Here is a 20,828-nt window from a genome sequence, read left to right on the forward strand (position 1 = left end):
TGGGATCAGTGACTAGGCTTTGCTAGCTGAGCTCCAGCCCCTCCCGCCATTGCCTGAAGATTCCCACTATGTATCACTCTCCCGAAGGCCAGCGTTTACAAAGGGCATGCTAGAATCATTAATACTTGTGGATAACGTGCCTAGTGATGCCTTGGACCTGGGAAGGATCTACTTTTGGGGGGAAGCAGAGCAGATTTAGCTAATAGATGAGACTACAGGTGAGAAAAGCCATCTGCTGAAGTGGTTGATCATTTAGGCATTTGTGAAAACAGCTAGATATAAAATCACTCTGAAAATTCACAAACAATAAGATAGCAGGGGCAATCTGACAGTTTCTCCGGCAATCCAGAGTCTTCCACAGAGAGGGGCTAAAAGGCTAACTATATATTTAAAGACTGCCCCCCTTTCCTGGATGTGTGTCTACTGTAAATGGCTTTGATTTTTCAACCCAGGATTACTTTCTTCCAGTTTTGCACATTTGAGTGCGTACACACTGCTGTTTCGGGTTTCAGATCTTTCTAAAAACTGATTCACACAGACACCTAACCTCTCCAACCCCTTTCTGCCACCTACCTTCTCTGTGAATGCAGTGGCTCGCAGCCTTTCAAAGAGAAAGATTTCAGAATTTGGCAGCAAAAAATTGATGGCACCTAACAAATTAGCAGTGTGGTTGACAATAGTGGTTACTTAGCTCTGCCCTGCCGGACCGGGTTTCCCATTGTTCATTGTGGTCCCACTGGCTAACATTGACTTAGAAACTGGCACACAACTTAAATGTTTGTGTTCAAAACCCATTTGGGGATTTGAGGTATCATCTCTAACATATATTGTACCAATTCATAAGAAAGAAGCTCTTTTTTTTTTTTTTTTAAGGCTGACATTTAGCTCCTTTTGACCTGTAATGGCTACAAATGAGTTTCATCTCTTCCCTCAGCTGTTAATTTTTAGTACTTTCATTGATGTTTGAAAAAGCAGTTAGAAATGAAATTTCCCAGACAGCAGTAAGTAATTGGTGGGCTGGGGTAGAAGAATGAGGGTTTGCAATGATTTTAAGAGAATAATGGAAATAGCTTTCAAGAGAGGCAGGAATTGCCATTTGAGCAAACGTTGTACATTAAGGTCATTTTCCAGTGGCCCTGCTCAGCAGTCAGTGACCTCTAGGCTAGGGGGTCAGATATCGAGGGTCATGCTGGAGCGTCATGGTGGCAGAGGAGAGAGGGCTAAGGAGAGAGCGAGGAACAAAGCAAAAGCAGGAAGCAGGGGAGGAGAATTCCCAGCCTCTCTTAGGGATTTTATAGCAAGCTTATGTTATTTTGATGAAAGTACAGGAGTTCCCTAAAAAGTATTTTTATAAATATTAGCTTGTTAAAGACCTGACCATTCAATTGAGGATCTGAGACCAGAGTCTATGTCCTGGAGGAATTTTCTTTTCTTCCAAAATTCACTATATCTGGTAAGGAAGTGATGAAGGGTTCTGGCTTTTCATATGAAGATAGGGAAAATAAACAAGTCTTGGAGGTTTTAAAGGCGGGTGTAGGGCTGTCTCATGGTTGTTATTTTTATTCTTTTTTTTTTTTTTTTTTTTTAGCTCCTCTGCTTATTACCTAGTACTGTAGTCTATAGCCCATACTCCAGTCCCTTCCAGGAGATAAAAGGCAAAAATGTGAAATACCTTGAAAATAGTAAAAAGTATGTGACATAAACCCTGAGTACCTCAAGCGTAGGTGGTCTGCATGTTGAGATCTGGTACAGTTTTAGAAACCACATCCAAGAGAGGATCTTCCCCCAGATGAATTCCTCTCAGCAAAATCTCTCTTGTCTTAATTTTTTTAAGCCATCAGAATCTATAAGGTGAGCAGATAATTCAGCAGGAAATGCTTAGGGAGTTGAGGGAATATTTAGCAGAAGAGCAGAATGGGGAGTGGCCAGTGGGGCATTGGTGGACCATCAGGAGAAGATCTGCTGGAGGAGATGGGAACAGTGCTGGGGCTGGGGTGGGCGGAGGAGGCACCAGAAGCCTGCACAGTAGGGGAGGAGAACTTGGAACTTAAAGTGTGCAAGCAGCGGGCAGGGCACCAGCCAAACAGGGTAGAGGGCAGAGGTGAGACATGGGGGCCCTTAGGAAATCGGCTTTGGTGGCAATTAAGAGCATATAAGTCTCTGGGCATGGGTTAAGAGGGTTCAGTAGGTGACTGGAAGATCAGCCTGGTAGCAGTGTTGAGGATGGGTGTGGGAGATGGAAGATACCCTAAACCATAAAGTGGAAAGAGTGTGAATCACAGTGTGATCATTGGAAATGGGGGCATTATTAAATGGAGAAGCCTTTTGGAGGAAGAAATGGCAGTGATATTCAGTGATAGTAGGAGGTGATATCTGGTGATAAATCTCAGGTGGGAATCAGCAAACTTTTATGTAGAGGGTTGGAGAATAAATATTTTCATGTGTGTGGGCTGGTCTCCAGACAATAGATATGTGAGTGGTCATGGCTAAATTTGGCCTAGTGTTGCCACCCCCTTCATATAATGGATGGGGGAAGAATTTAGCCTTAGGGGATAGAAATGGACCATAGGCGTACACTGGTAATCTTGCCGACCAAGATTTCGTTTCTCTGAGCCAAAATTGTTATGAATGCTTTCTACGTGAGATCCTAAACATCCAGTATTGCCCGCCTCTAGCCACTTCAACCTTATGCAGCCTAGAACTCCAGGATGACCCACCGTTCAGCTGCACCTCTGTCCGGTGAATGGTCCCTTGCTTACGTTCTGTAGCTGATGAAATGTCACAGAGAAATCTCAGTGAACATATTGGCAAAATGAGCTGATTGTAGTGGAACAAAACCTGCCCAGATTTTTACAATTCAGCTCAGAAAATGAGGGACAGTCTCGAAGGGTGCAGGTATGGGGAAGGTGGGTTCTTGAGGATAAGGCGAGGCATCCTTGTGACTTCTAAGTGACTGACTTTTCCAGGCAGTACATGATGAGCAAGAGAAGGATGTCAAGAGGGTAAGAAGTCAAGTTCAATGCTGGAGCTGGAGAGCGGTGGGGCAGAAGGAGGGTGGGCAGAGCATCAGGACTGTTCTCAGAGTGTGGGTGGTTTCTTTATGTGGATACCTGCTGTAGTGCACTGTTTTTTAAAAGACAGGTTAGTGGGAAGAGCATTATCCACAATACAACATCTATATATACCAACACATAACATATGTATACTCCTTGATGTGTTTATATATACACATCGTTTCTGCTTTATTTTCCTTTTACTCAAAATACATGATGTCTCCCAATTTTGTTTTCTAATTTAACGTGGAGCTCTGTCTGGTGGTGTTAACTGTAATTTTAGCTTTACATTTTGTGAGGCCTGCCAGTGCGAGGTTGGGGATTACAGACATTGTCTTCTAGATAGATGGCAGGGAAGAGCAGGAAGTGCAAGTCTGATGGGGGAGGAAAGGATAGGTTGTTTGGGTCTTTTTCTTGTTGTTGTTGTTTTGTTTTGTTTTTGTTTTTTAACAAAGATTTTGCCTCATTTCTTTTTCTTCCTTCCCTCTCCCACCCCCCCCCCATCCAACTATTCTGTGATTATCTAAAAAATGAAACATTCCTGTTCTGTTTTGGGGGATGGCAGATGTTTCTGTGATCACTTAGGGGAGATTCCGGTTGGTCCTTTTGCCTTCTCCCTGTGGGGTATCATCCTGTCCAGCTTCCTTTCCTTAAACCCTCTCTAAACCCTCTCTGCTCAAACAGTTTCTCCTTGTTCAGACTTCCGAGAGCATGTTCTCTAAATCTTTCTTTGACCACAGCAGAGCCTTTCTTTTCTCCTAGTCTTTAAGCTCCTGAAGGCCCCAGATGGACGTGTGCCGGGCGAGGGCTTGCACTTTGTAGTCGAGTTGTTTGTTGGATGAATGGGAAGAACTTGAGTGGTTTGAGTGCAACGCCTGTGTCTTAGTCGCCTTGGTAATCTCAGTGCCTAGTAGAGAGCGTAGCAGACTGATCCGTGTTTGCTGAATGAGTCAGTGACTACACGGATGCTGAAACAAAGTGGTGAGTATATCACATTTATAGTAGAACGGGTTCTGAACTTTGTTGCCGAGTCCTGCCACCATCCTCATGGCCTCTTGGGGGATTCACCACCAGAGAAGCCAAACTCACCAAAATAATATCCAGAAGAAAAAGGAGCTACTGTTTATTAATGTCTAGACAAATGTCCAGGAAACCCCCCCCCCATCACTTGCCCCCTGCACGGCCTCTGTGCAGGCTTTTTCTAATATGCATGTTTATGATTGGAATCTGGTATGAATTCCCTCATCAGGTCCAGTGAGGATATGAATCTGAGCCAAAGTTGTTCCCTGCACCCTCCCCTGAGCTCAGAGAAGGTCCCTTTACTCTAAAGACAGAGTGAGCATGAGATCTGGAGGAGAGAGTGATGTTCTACGAGCCCACCCCAGACTGGCTGCCTTTTCTGGTCAAAACCAGTAAATAAGAGGAGACCTAGAAGAATAGAGGCCATTACAAGAAAGAATAATAGAAGCCAAGATGAATAGTTTTTACATGAGAAGGGACTTGAGAAATCTTGAGACTTTCTTGCAGATGAAAATGAGGAGAATAAAAGCCATTGTGCTGGTGAGAAATAACCTATGAAATACACTTAACTAACTTTTCACATCGATATAAATCATGAAGTAGCATAAAATCATTTTGTTTCATTATGTTAATGTTAATACATTTTAATTTTCAGGTACATATGCCTAAAGGCCTCAAGGCTCTTAAACACAAAATAATAAAAACGCTGATTAATCATAAATGGGCAACTTTCCCAAATAACTCTAAGAACAGTCACAATTAAGAAATGATACCCTATCTGTGGACATAGAATAAAAATGCACAGATAGACAAGAAACTTAATTACAAGCCATAAAAACCAAAAAGAAAAACAGAGAGTCTCATTTCATAGGCTAGGTAAATTCTCCACAAATGTATTTGGGGAAAAACTGAAGATAAGGGTTATTTCAAAGATCTATGGCCTAAATGGGCCTTTTCCCTGTTTTCCTTATTAAACTCATTCTCTTGGGCCTCTTTAGGCTATTGAATCTCAACTCATATGTCTACTGTCTAACTATTTCTTTCAGCCTTAAGAGACCTAGAAATCTGATAAGCATGCCTTTCACTCTTCCAAGTGCCTGCTGAGAACCCTAAATAGAATAGGGGCAGGTTCGGGGTCTATAAAAGGACACGGGTGAACCCTTCCCATGCACGCTGATTAATCAGAACATTTTGCCTATGTTGGTTCAACGGGTTTCACATCCATTTAGGTGAACAGTTGGGCCCTCTTTTCTCTTTTGCAAGAATGTTTTAAGAGACAGTAGGCAAGTGCTTTGCTGTAATCCAAGCGTGCTTCATCTGTGGCGTTTTGGCTTATTCACATGGTGATACAACCACAAGAGACAATGAGAATGGGTTATTAGTCAGCACTGTTAGTTTCAAGAGTCAGAAATCCAATTGAAGCAGAAAAAAAAAAAAAAGATTTCAGATGCTTACATAAGTGGGAGGTCCACGGGGTGGGCTGGCTTCTGATACAGCTGGATCCAGGTCACACAGCTAATTAGAGGTAGAGCCAGTGTTCGAATGTACTTCAGGTCCTCTGACTCCCAGGGCAATTCTGTTTCTATTACATGGTGCTACCTTCATGGTCCTTCAATCAATATCAGCTGAATTAAAAGAAAAATGAAACAAGAAGGGTGTGTGTCCTCCCTCGGGTCACTCTAATAGGTTATTCTGGTTTTACCTCTCAAGACCTGTTCACGTTCCTGAAGGAAAGCAGCAAGGGCTTTTGGGCCTCTTTGGGAGGAAGAAAAATCATTGTTCTCTCCTTGCCCATATTTCGCTTTGTGTCCTAGGCTAAGGTAGATGATTTTTCCAGTAGTCATTTGTTCCTCCATTTGTTCTGCAAGCATTATTTAGCATTTACCAGGTTGCAGATGTTGTGCTAGGCATTTGGGATGCAGATGTGATGAAGATATCAGTGACCGGAGACAGAGGACAATTCAATGCAGAAGGTCTATAAGTGTATAAACATGAATACCTTCCTTTGTTCATTCTTTTAAACAACACATGAGTGTTAAGCATGGAATAGGTGCCAGGAACCATTTTAGATATCACTGGTGGGCATAAAAGAGTAGAACATATGTGGTAAGTACAAATAGTTCAAGTTGGCAGAAGTAGAGGGTACGTAATAGAAGATACAAGAACCAAGGAAAATCCCCAGTGTCAAATCTCCAGACACACTGGAGAAACCCTAGACAGGTGTGATATAAGAGAGCATCCTGATCCAATCTGCATTCCTGGGGCTTCCATGGTAGGTGTGTAGGTTGGGTTGGAGAAGGTAGGGACTGGAGGCTGTGCGAATAGTTCCCAGGGGAACGGACAGGTAATTGTGCTAGGCAGCGGTGGTTGGGATGGAAAGAAGCTAGATTGAAGAGAGAATCCAGAGGTCAAACCCAGCAAACCTTAGTGACTCAGGTAATGTCAGGAGGAGGGGAGGAACAGTCAAGACAGATTCTAGGCATCTGGGTGAATGGCAGGATCATTAAGAGATTGGAACTCCGAGAAAAGGAGCAGAATTTTGTTCCTGTTGTGTTCGTCTTACCTAGAGTAGTGCCTGGCACTTGGTACAGATCCAGTAAGTATTTTTTGAGTGAGTACCTGAATATAGCAGAAAGGACAATACAAAGTTTTGTGGAAATATCAGAAAGGGGATTTGTCTTCAGCAAGAAGGTCATTTGGAAGCGCTGCCCCCCACCTGACCTTCCACCTGACCCTGTGACAACTTGGCAACTTTCCCAAATAACTCTAAGAACAGTCACCTGACCCCCCACCTGACCCCGCGACAAAGAAGTAATATTTAGCCTAAGGTTGAAGAATGGATGGGAGTTAGCCAGGGAAGGGGGGAGTAGAGCTTTGTAACACATTTGTTTGTGACGCTGAAACTCCATCTAGGGTTCGCCTGTTTGTTCTGGGTGCTGCTTTAGTTCCCTCTCCATTCCTGGCTTTGCCTGTTAGCCTCTTCCATCTGTCTAGGTTGCTGCTGGGTTGGCCAGGGTGAGAAGAATGATAATGGTTGCCCTAGTAACTACTGTTCCTGAAGCAATTTGTTGTCCCCATCTGTGTCAGCAGCCCTCAGCCTAGAACATAAACACAGAATCCTTAGAGCTTGTCACTGTCTAACCGGTCACTTAAGGCCACAGTCAGTTTCCTAGAATGAGGAAGGCTTTAAAAACTTTTACAAATTCTGAGAGTCAAGAAAACATGGTTCCATGAGGTACATTTTATAGTTTTAAAAACTCCATTGATAGGTTGGATGTGATAGTTTCTCTATTTGATTCTCTATGTTTGCCCATGTTGTGTAGAGATACAAGGGCGCTTATAGGAAAACACACAATGCAGTCATCAAGTAGGAAAAAAAATAAAAAATTAAAATACAAGTGAGGAATAGGGAAAAATATAAGATAAAGTGAATCTAGGAATGTCCCAGATGTGTTTTGATTTTAAGAGAAGTCTGTGTATTGCAAATTCACGAGTATTCAGCCAAACTCTTAAATGAAGCACAAGTAATCTGCCAACCATCTAGTTAAAACAAGTTGTGTGAATTATAATGAAATTCTTTCCAACCAAGTACACATTTTTAATGTAAGGAAATGTACTTCAGACTAACATTAAAAAGGCAAAAATATTTTTTTCACTGTTTTTAAGTATACAGTGACTTTTTTAATTGAAGCATAATTAGAATACAATATTACTTTAGTTTTTTGTGTATAACATAGTAATTTGACATTTGTATATGTTGCGAACCGATCACCACGATAAGTCTACTTACGAACTATCACTGTACAGAGTTAATGCAATATTATTGACTGTATTCCCCATGCTGACCTTTACATCCCTCTGACTTTTTTATTTTATACCTGGAAGCTTGTACCTCTTGGTTCCTTTCACCCATTTCCAGACCCCACAACCTCTCCCACTTCTGGCGACCACCACTCTGTTCTCTGTATCTCTGCATTTGGGTTTTGTTTTTTAGATTTGTTTTCAGTGAAGTCACGTGGTATTGTTTTACTCTGTATGAATTATTTCATTTAGCATACCACCCTCTAGGTCCATCCTTGTTATTGCAATGGCAGGATTTCATTCTTTTTTTTTTTTTTTTTTGAGAGAGAGAGAGAGAGCACATGTTTATGGTGGGTAGGACAGAAGGTGAGGGAGAGAGAGAGTTTTAAGTAAGCTCCATGCCCAGCACGGGGTCCCATGTGGGGTTTGATCTCATGAGCCATGAGATTATGTTGTGAGCTGAAATCAAAAGTTGGACACTTAACCTACTGAGCCACCCAGCTCCCCCCGCTTTTAGGATTTCATTCTTATTTATGACTGAGTAGTATTCCTGTGTGTGTGTGTGTGTGTGTGTGTGTGTGTGTGTGTGTATTACGTCTTCTTCATCCATTGATGGACGCTTATGTTGTTTCCATATCTTAGCTATTGTAAATAATGTTATAATGAACATAGGAGAACATACATCTTTTTGAATTAGTGTTTTCATTTTCTTTGGACAGATACCTAGAAGTGGAATTGCTGGACCGTATGACAGTTCCATTTTTAATTCTTTTGAGAAGCCTCCATATTGTTTTCCAAGGTGGTTACATGAATTTGCATTCCCACCATCGGTACACTTGGATTCCCTTTTCTCTACATTCTCACCAACATTTGGTATTTCTTTTCTTCTTTATAAAAGCCATTATGACAAATAATCTTAAGATTTGTATGGAACCACAAAGACCTGGATAGCCAAAGTAATCTTGAAGAAGAACAAAGCCAGAGGTACCAGGCTCCCCGATTTCAAACTACCCCACAAAGCTGTAGTAATCAAACAGTATGGTATTGGCATAAAAACAGACACCAGAAGTAAACCCATGCAAAAATGGCCAATCAATTAATTATTATTAATTTGTTAATTTGACAAAGGAGGCAACCATATACAATGGGAAAAGGTTGGCTCTTCAGTAAATGGTGCTGGGAAAACTGGATAGCTAGATGCAAAAGAATCAAACCGGACCATTTTCTACACCATCCACAAAAACTAACTCGAGATGAATGAAAGACTTGACTGAAAGACCTAGAAGAAAACACAGGCAGTAAGCTCCTTGGCATCCGTCTTAGCAATGTTTATTCGGAAAAAGACAAAAATCTTTATCATCTCAGAAATGTGATAGCCTTGTCTTGCATAGTATTTCTATAATAGTAATTGGGAATTATCTAGTTTAATTCATTATTTAGAAAGGCTTGGCAACATTTAAAAGTATAAGCATATATGAAATCTGTTCTAAATGTCTAAAAGTTTTCAGCATGAATTTAAAATTCAGACATTCAGGGAATTCACCCCACAATTGGCTGAAACACAAGGTAATCATGCTTTCAGTTTGCAAAGTAACTATTGCTGTGAGCCACTCTGCCTGGCGAAGAGTTCTCTACAAGTGATGCCAACTCTAACTCTTTCCAAATGTTCCAGTACAGTCTTATTCTGACATCCCTATATGTACAGTCAGGAGATTAAAATTGTACATCATTAATCTGCCCTAAAATGGCATTAGTGACTTTTAATTAAAGATATCATGTAATACATGTGTAGGTAGGGAAATAAGTGGAACTAGTAAAATTTAAGGAGGTACATCTGACAGTAATAAAAACATTTTTTGGTGGTTTCAGAAATAAGGTGGTGTAAGTGATGCCACTCATGGATGATGAATGAAGCCTGCTTGAAATTCCATGATAGTCTTGTCATTAGGAATGATGGCCCATGTAAAAAGAAAACTATAGGTCCTAGACTCACAGTGACCTTCACTGATAAAGCCATTTCTTTAGGATACTGCCAATTTTAGAAAACTTACTGGTGCTAAAATCCTATTCAGCATTTCATTTTGTCTGTGTTTTTTCAACATTGATGACTTCATAAATCTTTAACCAGTTTTATACCTAATAATCTTAAATTTAATGTATAGTTTATTAGGCTATTTTAGAATAAAAGAAGTAGCAGAAACTATTTTAAAGTGTGTTTGTATTATTGGGGTGCCTGTGTGGCTCAGTTGGTTAAGCATCCAACTCTTGATCTGAGCTCACGTCTTGATCTCAGGGTCATGAGTTCAAACCCTGCATTGGGCTCCACGCCAACTACTTAAAATAAATAAATAAATAAATAAAATCAATAAAGTGGATTTGCATTTAATAATTTAGTGTAATATTAATTACATTTGCCACAGTATTCAATTTCAAGGTATATGTCTTTAGAAACATAGTTTAGTTTTCTAACAGTTACTGTTCAGGGTTATGAAGGATGAGCTGCTGCCACCAAAAAATAACCTCAAAAAGCCCAATAACTTAGCATGACCAGAGTTTATTCCTTGCTCTGATGGGGGCTGATCCCTGCCTTTGGTAACTAACCTTGCAGTGCTGGGTCTAGAGTCAGAGGAGAGGAATAAAGAGGTTGCACACCAGCTCTTAAATGCCTTACCCCCAGAGGTGACGTGTGCCACTTCCTCATGTTTCGTTGGCCAGAATGTGTCCCATGGCCCCATGGAACTGTAGCAGAACCAGAAGGAACAGAGTATTTGTTGAGAGCATATTATCTGCCATGCCATCTTGAAAGGAATTGAGAGCAATAATAACAGATTTTCATTGTACATGTGTTTTCTATTCGTAGTGGATTTTAAGTACAAATTTTATTTGCTTCATGTGAATTGTTGACACCACCACACATGCAGGTTGGTGTAATGGAAAATTACAGGGACTGGTACACGTGGTTATGGTGCTAGTTTTATAAGTTTCCGTTTGTCACTGTAACCCCTGCACCTCTATTCTCTTCATTGGTGAGATACCTAGGTCATACCTCACATTCCTTATCACTTCCAATTTTAGGTTTCTGTATTCTACCCAAGCTATACTACTAGGTATACTATTTCTTTAAGTTGGCTCTGCATGGAAAGAGAACTTCTGCAGGGGTTGTGTGTGTCTGCAATATATCTTGGCAATTTTTTGTTAACCAAGGATATCCAGTTGACCCTTAGACAATAAGAGTTTGGACCACATGGGTCCACTTCTACACAGATTTTCTCCAGCAAATACAGTGCAGTACTTTAAATCTATTTTCTTTTCCTTATGACTTTTATAATAATATTTTACTTTCTGTAGGTTACTTTATTGTAAGAATACAGTATATAATACATGTAACATACAAAATATATGTTAATTAATTATGTTATTGGTAAGGCTTCTGATCAACCATAGGCTGTTAGTAGTTAAGTTTTGGGAGAGTCAAAGTTATATGTGGTTCTAACCCCCACATTGTTCAAAGGTCAACTGTACAATGTTTACTTAGGAACCAGGGTTTAAATTTATAACTCTGATTTAGTGTACACACAACTCTAAATCTTTTTAACTCAATGAAGATTTAATTGTCTGCTACTGTGTACAATCATTTTGTAATGTGCTTGAGATAAAAATGAATAGATCTGGTAGGATTTTGTCTGGAGGAACCAGTATTCTAGCATTGGAGACAGACATGTAGATAGCTGAATTCAGTGTACTTTGGGAAGCGTTGTGATGATGGCGTGTGCAAGAATTCATGAAGTATGAGTCTGTACTTGGTACAGCGTGGGAGGTAGGAAGAGCTGGCTGAGCAGAATCTCAAAAACTGAATATGAGAAAGTTTGGAAAAAGAAGAACAAAGGCATAAAAAACAAAGCATGGTAAATACGGAAATGTATCAAGCATCTTGTTAGTGCTAGAGCTGTTCTGTCCAGTGTGGTAGTCACTGGCCATATGTGGCTGTTGAGCATTCAAGATGTGGCTAGTTCAAATTCAGATTTGCTTTAACAGTAAAATATACACCGGGTTTCAGATACTTCATTCAAAAATGAAATGTAAGCTATCTCATTAGTACTTACAAAATATTGATTACATGGCTGCGTGTAACACCTGACTATATGTTGGCTAACTGAACATAATAAAAAATAAGTAAAATATTGATTACATGGTGAACTGAACACTTTATATGTATGAGATTAAAATATATTAATATAATTAATTTTACCTGTTTCTTTTGCCTTTTTTAATGTGGCTACTAGAAAATTCAATACTGCATATATGCCTTGCATTATATTTCTGTTGGACAGGGCTATTCTAGGGCATAACTTGTAAAGGAAGATGTGGCAGGAGTTGGTGATGCAGAGGGTGGGCAGGACTCAGGGTGTGGAGAGTCTTGGGTGCTGTTCTCTAAACAGCTTACCTCTTAATTACTTAAACTGGAAAAGTTTAAACAGTAGAGTCCCAAGGTCATGTTTGCATGTCAGTTAGCTCTGGGCTGCATGGATGATGGTGTGCCAGGCTCTAGAGTGGAGGCTGGGATACTGGCCAGAAGGCTGTCACACTATCCAGGGGAACAGATATAAGGGTTACATAAGGGCGGTGGCAGTGACTTTGGAGAGCAGGAATTGAAGTTTCAGAGCGAAGGATCACTGGTGACTCTTGGGATTCCGCTGTGGGTGACTGATGGGCGATTGTGTCACAAACTGAGATTTTGTGCATGGGGCCAGGGGCTGGGTAATAGAGAATTAAGTTTTGGAAATGCTGATGGAACTTGATTGTGGCTCATTCACAAGGTGTTCAGGTAGATGAATCTGAATCTGAACGAAAGGCAAGGCTAGGGAAGTAGATTTGAGAGTGATAAGGCGGTAGATAAAACAATGGGATTCTGTGTAATTACCTAGAGAAAATGTAGACCGAGAAGCATAGGAGGCAGAAATGGTTGCCTGAGAAACCAACGTGTAAGCATGGGCCAGAGGAAAATACAGGAATAGATAGGACTCTAATTGATGCTGTAATATATGAAGATATATGCTCATAATTGATTTCAAAAAGGATAACCAATTTTATTATAATTAATGTTCAAATGTAGCATTTCTATTAATAGTGATACCAGTGTTGGGATCATGCAAGAAATACATATCTTGATGGCTATTTGATGATAGTTTTTATAATTATGTAACATCTATAACTAATAATCCCTAATTAAATTAGTTTTAATTTTATTAATATTATAATGAAACAAGTTCCTAATAAAGTCTATGAATTTTGAAACAAGAGCTTTGAAATGGTTATAATATCAGCGCTTACAGTTTTGCTGGATGTTTAGGAGATTTTCAGATTAATATGAATTGATATAATACTTGGAAGGTTTTAAATAATCTTTTTACACAAAATAAGGATGGTTACTTTAAGGTACAATTCTACCTATAAATTGTTGATGTCATAACCCTGCTGCATATAGTGTAGCAGATAAAAAGCATTGTAGGGAAATCTGTCTAAGAAGCTATGAGTAGATGGTGACCAGCCTCTAGCCTTGAATAAGGAAGATGTTTGCTGGTACATTCACCTTGGGTGTATGAGCCGACTTGTCTGTACAAAACCTCAGAAAGCGCCCATTGCAAGGGGTGAAGGTGCAACACTTCAAAAAGAAGGATGTTATGCAGCAAATTTGCTATGAGATTGGTGTTGTGTACTGAATGTTTGTATCCCCCAAATTCATATGTTGAAATCCTAATCCCCAGTGTGATGGTCTTGGGAGATACATGTAGCCTTTGAGAAGTGATTGGGCTCAGCCCTAATGAATGGCATTAAGGCCCTAATGAAAGAGACCCCAGAGAACTTCCCTTGCTCCTTCTGTTACATAAGGACCACACCGAAAATAAAGACAGCCCATGAAGCAGGAAGCAGGCTCTCACCAGATGCTGAATTCGCTGGTGCTCGATCTTGGGCTGCCCACCTTCTAGAACGGTGAGAGATTAATTTTTGTTGTTTATAAACCACCAGTGAATGGCATTTTTGCTTTAGCAGTCTGAACTAAGGCAGTCAGCTTTAGGAAGGAAGCAGCTTTAAATTTGGCACATAGAGGCTCTTGTCAATGTTTGTGAAAGTCGTCTTAATGGAATAGTGCCCTAGAAACCAGATCGCAGGTAACCTTGATTGCACCAGAGAATAAATGGGAATTGAGGAAGTGGAAACAGTGGGTGTAGACTACCCTCTCAAGAAGCTTGTCCAGAGGGGAAGACGTCAAATAAAAGATGTAAAGCCAGGTAGAAGCAGTTCATGGAAGGTTTTGATGGGAGAATTTTAAACATGTCGATTGATTGGACAAACGGGTCATGATTTTGGACAGTTTACTGGGTGAGGCTTGGGTGTAGAATGAAAATAATGCTCTTAATTTCTCCATCAACCTTGCACCTCTCATATGGCCAGACAAGGAGATCTATCTAGTGAAAGAGCCACTCTGTATTCCAAGTGTCCCATTTTTTTCTCTACCGTGCTCTTAACAACAATATGACTCTGTGAGTAACTTTAAAACAAAATGAAATAAAATAAGGGTCCCATTGTGTTACCAGATTTAGTTGTCTGGTTATCAATACCATCATGGTGTTTTTGCCTTTATGTCTCAGAGGATAGATCTCAGTGTGCTCTTAATGTTGTTGACCTATGTTGAGAAGGTGCATGATTTAACTTTGAATCAGCAAATGAGATTAGGAGTGATAATTCAAGTATAGAAGTCTTAGCTATAAGGTTAGGTGACTTCCTTAAAATTCAGTTTGCTTCCTGTCAAATAGAGTGACTAAGATTGGGTTCTTCCTGCCAAACAGTCCTTATCAGTTAATTCCCCCACAATGCCAAGCCATTAGCAGATTTCAGGGGAGGTGGAGAGTGGTACTTCCTCATGACCAAAACCAGAAATGGGCCAGAGGATGCTGCTATACCCTAGGCTAAGCAAAACCCAAGGATCATGGATTTTGTTCAAAGATGAGGCTAGGTGGTAGGTATTAAGGAAGGCATGTATTGCACGCAGCCCTGGATGTTATGTGCAGACGATGAATCATGGAACACTGCATCAAAAACTAATGATGTACTGTATGGTGACTAAGAGAACATAATAATACAAAGAAAAAAAGATGAAGCATTGTGTTGGATTGGTTATTTTTAAAGAATGTTTTTATGCTGAGATTTGTAAGGCTGAATGCAGGTCCTTAAGAGGAAGATGTAGTTGTAGCTGATGTCCTTAGATGCCCGTCTCCTTGGTTCTGGCCCTCGCTGGGTGTGACCACATGCAGTTCAAAACTGCCTGGTTAGAAAAGTGCTTGCGTCTCTTGCTTCCTTAAGACTAAACTTGCATAGTTATTTCTTCGTATTGGGCAGTGGGTGAAAAAAGTGACCTCTTCTGTCCCCGCCCTTTCTGGACACATTCTAAAAATTATTGCTAAGAGAAATTTCAAGCATTCCCCAGAGTTTGCAGAATAATATAACACTGTTCAAATCAACAACTCAGGAAAGAAGACATTACAGATACAAGTGAGGCCCACAGCACCCTGCCTTGCCCCTGGCAGCAATGTGTGAACGTCCTGTTTGACCACCCTTTGGCCGGCATTTTTCATCGTCAGACCTAAATGTTTGCCGATTTGTTGAGTGAAGAAAAGGTGAAGCCATATTCTTCAACTTATCCTTGGAGTTTCTGAGAATAGATAACACATGGAGGAAAAGTTTTCAGAGAAATACAGCCCCAAAAGGAAATAAAATATTCAATAAAAATTCATGATTAATTGATTAAAACTGAAAATGAGAAAATATCAACATATATGTATGTTAGTGAATCAGAATATTCTTTTGGACTTTGGTCACTGAATGATGGATTTGGCTGCTTTCTCCCAGGGAATCAGGGTAGACTTTCTTTTAACAGATATTATTTTTGATATTAATTGTGATAGCCATGTACCTGTTCTTTCCTGATAACATCATACCAACCAGGAGCTCTGGTTATTAGAAGCTTTTGCTTTTATATGTTCTTAGGAGTTCTTAGAAATCTTTCTTTTCCTTTTGTAATTATTTTTGTTTTTCTATTTTGTTTGCTTCTCTCTCTTTTCTCACTTGGAACATAAAAAGTTCTGAAATGACTGGATTCTGGAGGCTTGAAGAAGATCCTGATGCTTCCTTGTCAGTTTTTGTCTAAGGTTTTGGTTTTGGGGAGGATGGGCAGTGGGGAATTTTCTGTGCGTTGACATTTAGTAACCTTCGGTATTCAGAGTAACAGTTGATAGTTGACACTGAAGTTGAGAAGCAGTGTTCAACATGGGATGTTGATCTTGTCCTACCGGAAATAGGGGATATCGTATCAAGCTGCTGGATGATGACTTTATGAAGGGAGAGATGGGGTCTCTTGCCCTCTCCCCTCCATCCCTTGTACTTCCTTGTACTTGGTGTTGGTAGGGACCTGGGCAGTAGTCATTAGATGAGCGCACACCAAAGTTTCCTTATTTTCCTTCTGGAATAGAATGTCCCATCCCAAACAAAATTTATAAAGCTGAAAAAGCCCTTCTGGATAGTCTGACCAAGACCTGAAGCTCTAGCAAGGCAAGAAATTGATTGAAGTTCTGACACAGGCAGCTAGGTGGTTGTCAGTCTTAATTATAGAGATTTCCAGAACTCATGCTTGCACAGACTCTCCAGGGAGTCTGTTTTAGTGCTTAGTTCCTTAGACATTCAAAAACTCCTTTTCTTACCTTTAGCCAAATTCTTACTTACTGAACTTTTGCATGGCAGACAAACATCGGTTTCTTAATTATAGTGTGTAAGTGGTCAACTCTCCAAATCTCCTCCGGAGCTTATATGAAATGTTTATACTGAGTTAACAAAATTATTTTTTTAAAATTTTTAATTTATTATTATTATTTTTATAAACATATAATGTATTTTTATCCCCAGGGGTACAGGTAACAAAATTATTTTTGTAGGACAAGGAAAAGTGGCATTGGTTTTAAGAATGATACCATATGCAACTTTTCAGTGAATCCACATTCCTCCAATATGTCAGAATGTTAGGGCTGATTCATAGTCAGGATAGGTTAGGTCAGGCTGTACTAACAGAGAAGTCCCCTGAAATCTCAGCGGCTTAATCCACTGGGAATCCAAAGTCCACAGACAGTAAATGTGACGTTGACCGGTGTGGAGTCCTCCATCCACCTGACAGCATCAGAACATGTGACCGCCATGATCCCCGCAGCAGGGGAAAAGAAGTCTGAGGGTCTCCAAGGGCCAAACTGAGAAGGGACCCATACTCTGTCTCCCTAGATTCTGCTAGCAAGAGCACAGTCACAGGACCCTCAGTTTCTCAGCAAGGAGGATTGGGACACATACTTGCTTCGTTTCCAGAAAGATGAGAATGAAGCAGGGTTTTGGTTTTGACATAGCATTTTCTCCCACATAGATTATTCTTACTGGCCTAAAAAAAAAAAAAATAAGATTATTCTTACTGGCCTAGATGTGAATTGACAGAGTTTGCTGATGAAAGGGACAATCTGTACCATTGTTCCAAGATAAACTCTGCCAATTTGGTCTGTCTGATTAACACATTATGATGCAGAAGTTTCATGTGCTTAGACCGTGGAATTGTGTTTTTAGCTTTGCCAACCGATATCTTATTTTTATCTAAGTCTGTTCCCATGTCCTTCTAAATTCCCCTCCATCTGTTTTATCTCTTATATTCCATAGTCATGGCTAAAAAATGCATTGGGTTTGCCTGGGAAGAGTGAGCAATTTTCTTGACTAAATGGATGAATTTGGGGCAAGATTTAGGAATAAGAATGAAAAAATTGCTTACGTTTAATCCATATTCTTCTATTTCCTTTTCCTATTCCCCATCATTTCTACCCAGTTTAACATTTTATGCTATTCTACTTTGGCTCAGGAGTAAAATATTTAAATACTTCAAGTATGTGTTTGTTGATGGAGAGACATGGGGAGGTGAGAGCAGGTATGAGACAGAGGGAAGCACAAAGGAAGAGAGAGCTGAATGAGGCCGTTTAGGAGGAGTGCAGTGGGGAGGGAAGGTTAAATTAAAATGTATTTATAACATGGCATTCAATGAGCTGGACTCACTAGAGGTAAACTTCTAAAATAGTTTTATTTTTCACACTGTGGCCCTCAGCCAGTTCTAACTATGCTTTCTCATTCAGAGTGAAATTTCAAGCAGATCCCATAGCTTTCTTGGTCATTTTCAAGTGCAGTCCAGTCTAACAGCAAGGTTTCCACTTCCCTCTACTTTAAAGTCTTCTCTCTGACAGACTCTGAACAGGGGCACAGGTGTGGAAGCTCGAAGAGTGGTAATGGCGGAGCAGGGAGCGGGGTGAAGAGGATTGAGTGGGGAGGACAGAAGCGAGGGGCCACGAAGGTCTTTTTACTGTTAGATTTGGAATCTAGCATGGGTGTCTTCTGCATGTGACCGCTCTCAGGATACAAATGAACTTCTCATGGGAATGTGTTTGTGGATTCCTTAGAGTTTCCTACTAGTGACTTGTGACTGAAGTCAAAAGGGTGATGTCCTATCTGGTCGGGTCCCGCCGCTGGGTCGCTGTATTCAGTGGCGTATTTATGGGCTCTTTCTGCTGAGGTCACCTCATCTATTGCAGGCTATACCCATGGATTGGGTGCTTTTCAAGGTGGTGGATAGCCAGCTCCTTTGGGCTCAAGTGCCCATCAGGCTACAGAAAATTCTGTTCTCCTCCTGTTGTCTAGCACACACTTGTTTCTCTGCTCTATGACTACAGCCTTTTCCATTCAGCCCTCAGAGCTTTTCAGGAGTGGGTGAGGGGTAGTCTCTGGGTCCCCCAAGTCCAGGTAGATATATGCCAGGTTCTCTAGATGGTTACTTGAATCGTCCCACTTCCTTGACGGGGAGTCATTCCCTGTTTCCCCAGGAGGGAGGAAAAAGGCACCTAGCTCTGCAGTGGTAACTCTTCAAAGAGGGCATTTCTCCAGTAACACAGTGAACACTTAGCTTTTACTATCGTATCCCAGAGGTGGGTGATGAGCAAGCTTATCCCACTGTCTCAGAACACATTGAGCGTCTTTCTTTCTTAGCCTTTGGAACCCCCACTGACAACAGGAAATATTCCACTTAACCTTCTATTTCATATTCACGCTAGTGAAAGAGCCACAATACCCACGCAAACCAGAGAGGATGTATTCATATCTGATATGGACTGCTTGGTCATGGCGAAGGGTTAGTGCAAATCACAGATTCCAAGGGGAGCATGTTCATCACTCCTCTCTGGATTTATGTCTCCACAGAACAGTGTGATGGTCAGGACAAGCCCTCACAGAGCCCTTTCTACGTTCTAAGCCCTTGTTGGACCTCTTTACCTCAATAACCTATTTATAAGCCACAGAGCGGCTCTAAGACGTAGATACTATTTATTTTGCCCACTTTACAGATGGGAAAGTTGAGTCAGAGAGAGGTTAAATAACTTGCCCAAGGTTACCCAGCTAGTAAATGATGCAGCCAGAACTAGTCTGGATCCAGAATCAGTCCTCTCAGCCTGTTTAGATTAATAGTATGTGATTAAGCTAACTGCATAGGAAAAGACCATGACTTAGAGTACAGTTTTCCTCGGAGGAAGAAAGCAAGCACTTGTTAGTTGGCAGCTGCTTTCTTCCACTGGCCTGGGGTCTCTGTGCACTGCCAGGGAGTGGGGGCTCCTTCTGAATGAGGCTGGAGAAAGTCTCTGAGCAGGGAATGGCCAATCCACAAGGATTTGTGGAATACAGAGAACCAGCCGTGCATCCTGTGAGCACACTCTCGTCGGGAATTTTTAGAAAAGGAGCACCTGGCCTCCACTTATTGAGAGATTTATCTCTGTTCCAACTTCCCTGTTGTTCCCAGCAAGCAGAATCCCACCACTGCCCAACAAGAGAAATTTCATGCCTATTTGTACACAGATGCTGTCCTGTCCCAGGAAATAGGTCTGTTCCCTGCCTGTCCCTTCTTCTCTGTCATTTTCTCAGATTCCAGAAATGTCCAGAAAAAGAAGGGATGGGGTAAGAGCAGATTTCCCAAGGGAGCTCAGATTTACATTGGGAAAAAGGGCATGAAAATATCTTCATTCAGGGATCTAGTCACTACCATTTATCCCATTCAATCGTGGCCCTTTGTTAATATTGCACATAGGTATAGAAGTAATATTTGCATGTGACTGAGTAGGTTGAACAGAGGAGGGAAGACTGGACAAAGAATGAGAGCGGAAGTCACAGAGCAGTGCACTAACTTCCCTCTGCCAAGGGAGTTTCCAGGGTGTTGGGGAGGAGCTCTCAGGTTTATTAGCTTGTGAGAGTTAAACACGACTTTGTTAGGAAGAGTTTTACCAGACGACTGTGGAGGGGAGGTCAGGATTTTGCTTTCCATAAGTGCCCTTGCACTTGCCTCTTTTTTAAAAACTGATTTTCGGAGGATAATTGTAGGTTGTAGATTCATATGCAGTTGTAAAAACAGATCGTGTGTACATTTATCCCATTTCCACCAGTGGTAGCATTCTGCCAGACTACAGCAGAGTTTTACACCCGGTTATTGACAGTGACACAATCCATTGATCTTGGGCAGATTTTTCCAGATGTATCTAAATTCATTTGTTCATGTGTATATTTAGTTCTATACAGTTTTATCATGTGTAGGATATTCACCTACACTAAAATGAAGATACAAAATAGTTTCATCACCATAGCGATCCTTCATGTTGTCCTTTTATGACTGTAGTCCCCCCCCCCCAACGTCTATCTGCTGTCCCTAAACCCTACTAATCACTAATCTGTTCTCCATTTCTAAAATGGAGAAGCACCTTTGGGAATTGGCACTTCTCACAGGGTATCATTCCCTGTAGATTCATCCAGGTCGCATGGATTAGCATTACATGGTGTGTGGATACACCA

General features: G+C 40.8%; 1 protein-coding gene across 1 annotated transcript in view; it reads left to right on the forward strand.

The window, feature by feature from the left end:
* The window catches only part of FARS2 (phenylalanyl-tRNA synthetase 2, mitochondrial), a gene marked incomplete at its 3' end in the record, with an annotated part of 365,988 nt that overhangs the window by 138,541 nt on the left and 206,619 nt on the right, over positions 1 to 20,828 (forward strand). The window lies entirely within an intron of this gene.

Source organism: Martes martes (assembly GCF_963455335.1).
Source record: "Martes martes genome assembly, chromosome: 6".
Taxonomy (NCBI): domain Eukaryota; kingdom Metazoa; phylum Chordata; class Mammalia; order Carnivora; family Mustelidae; genus Martes; species Martes martes.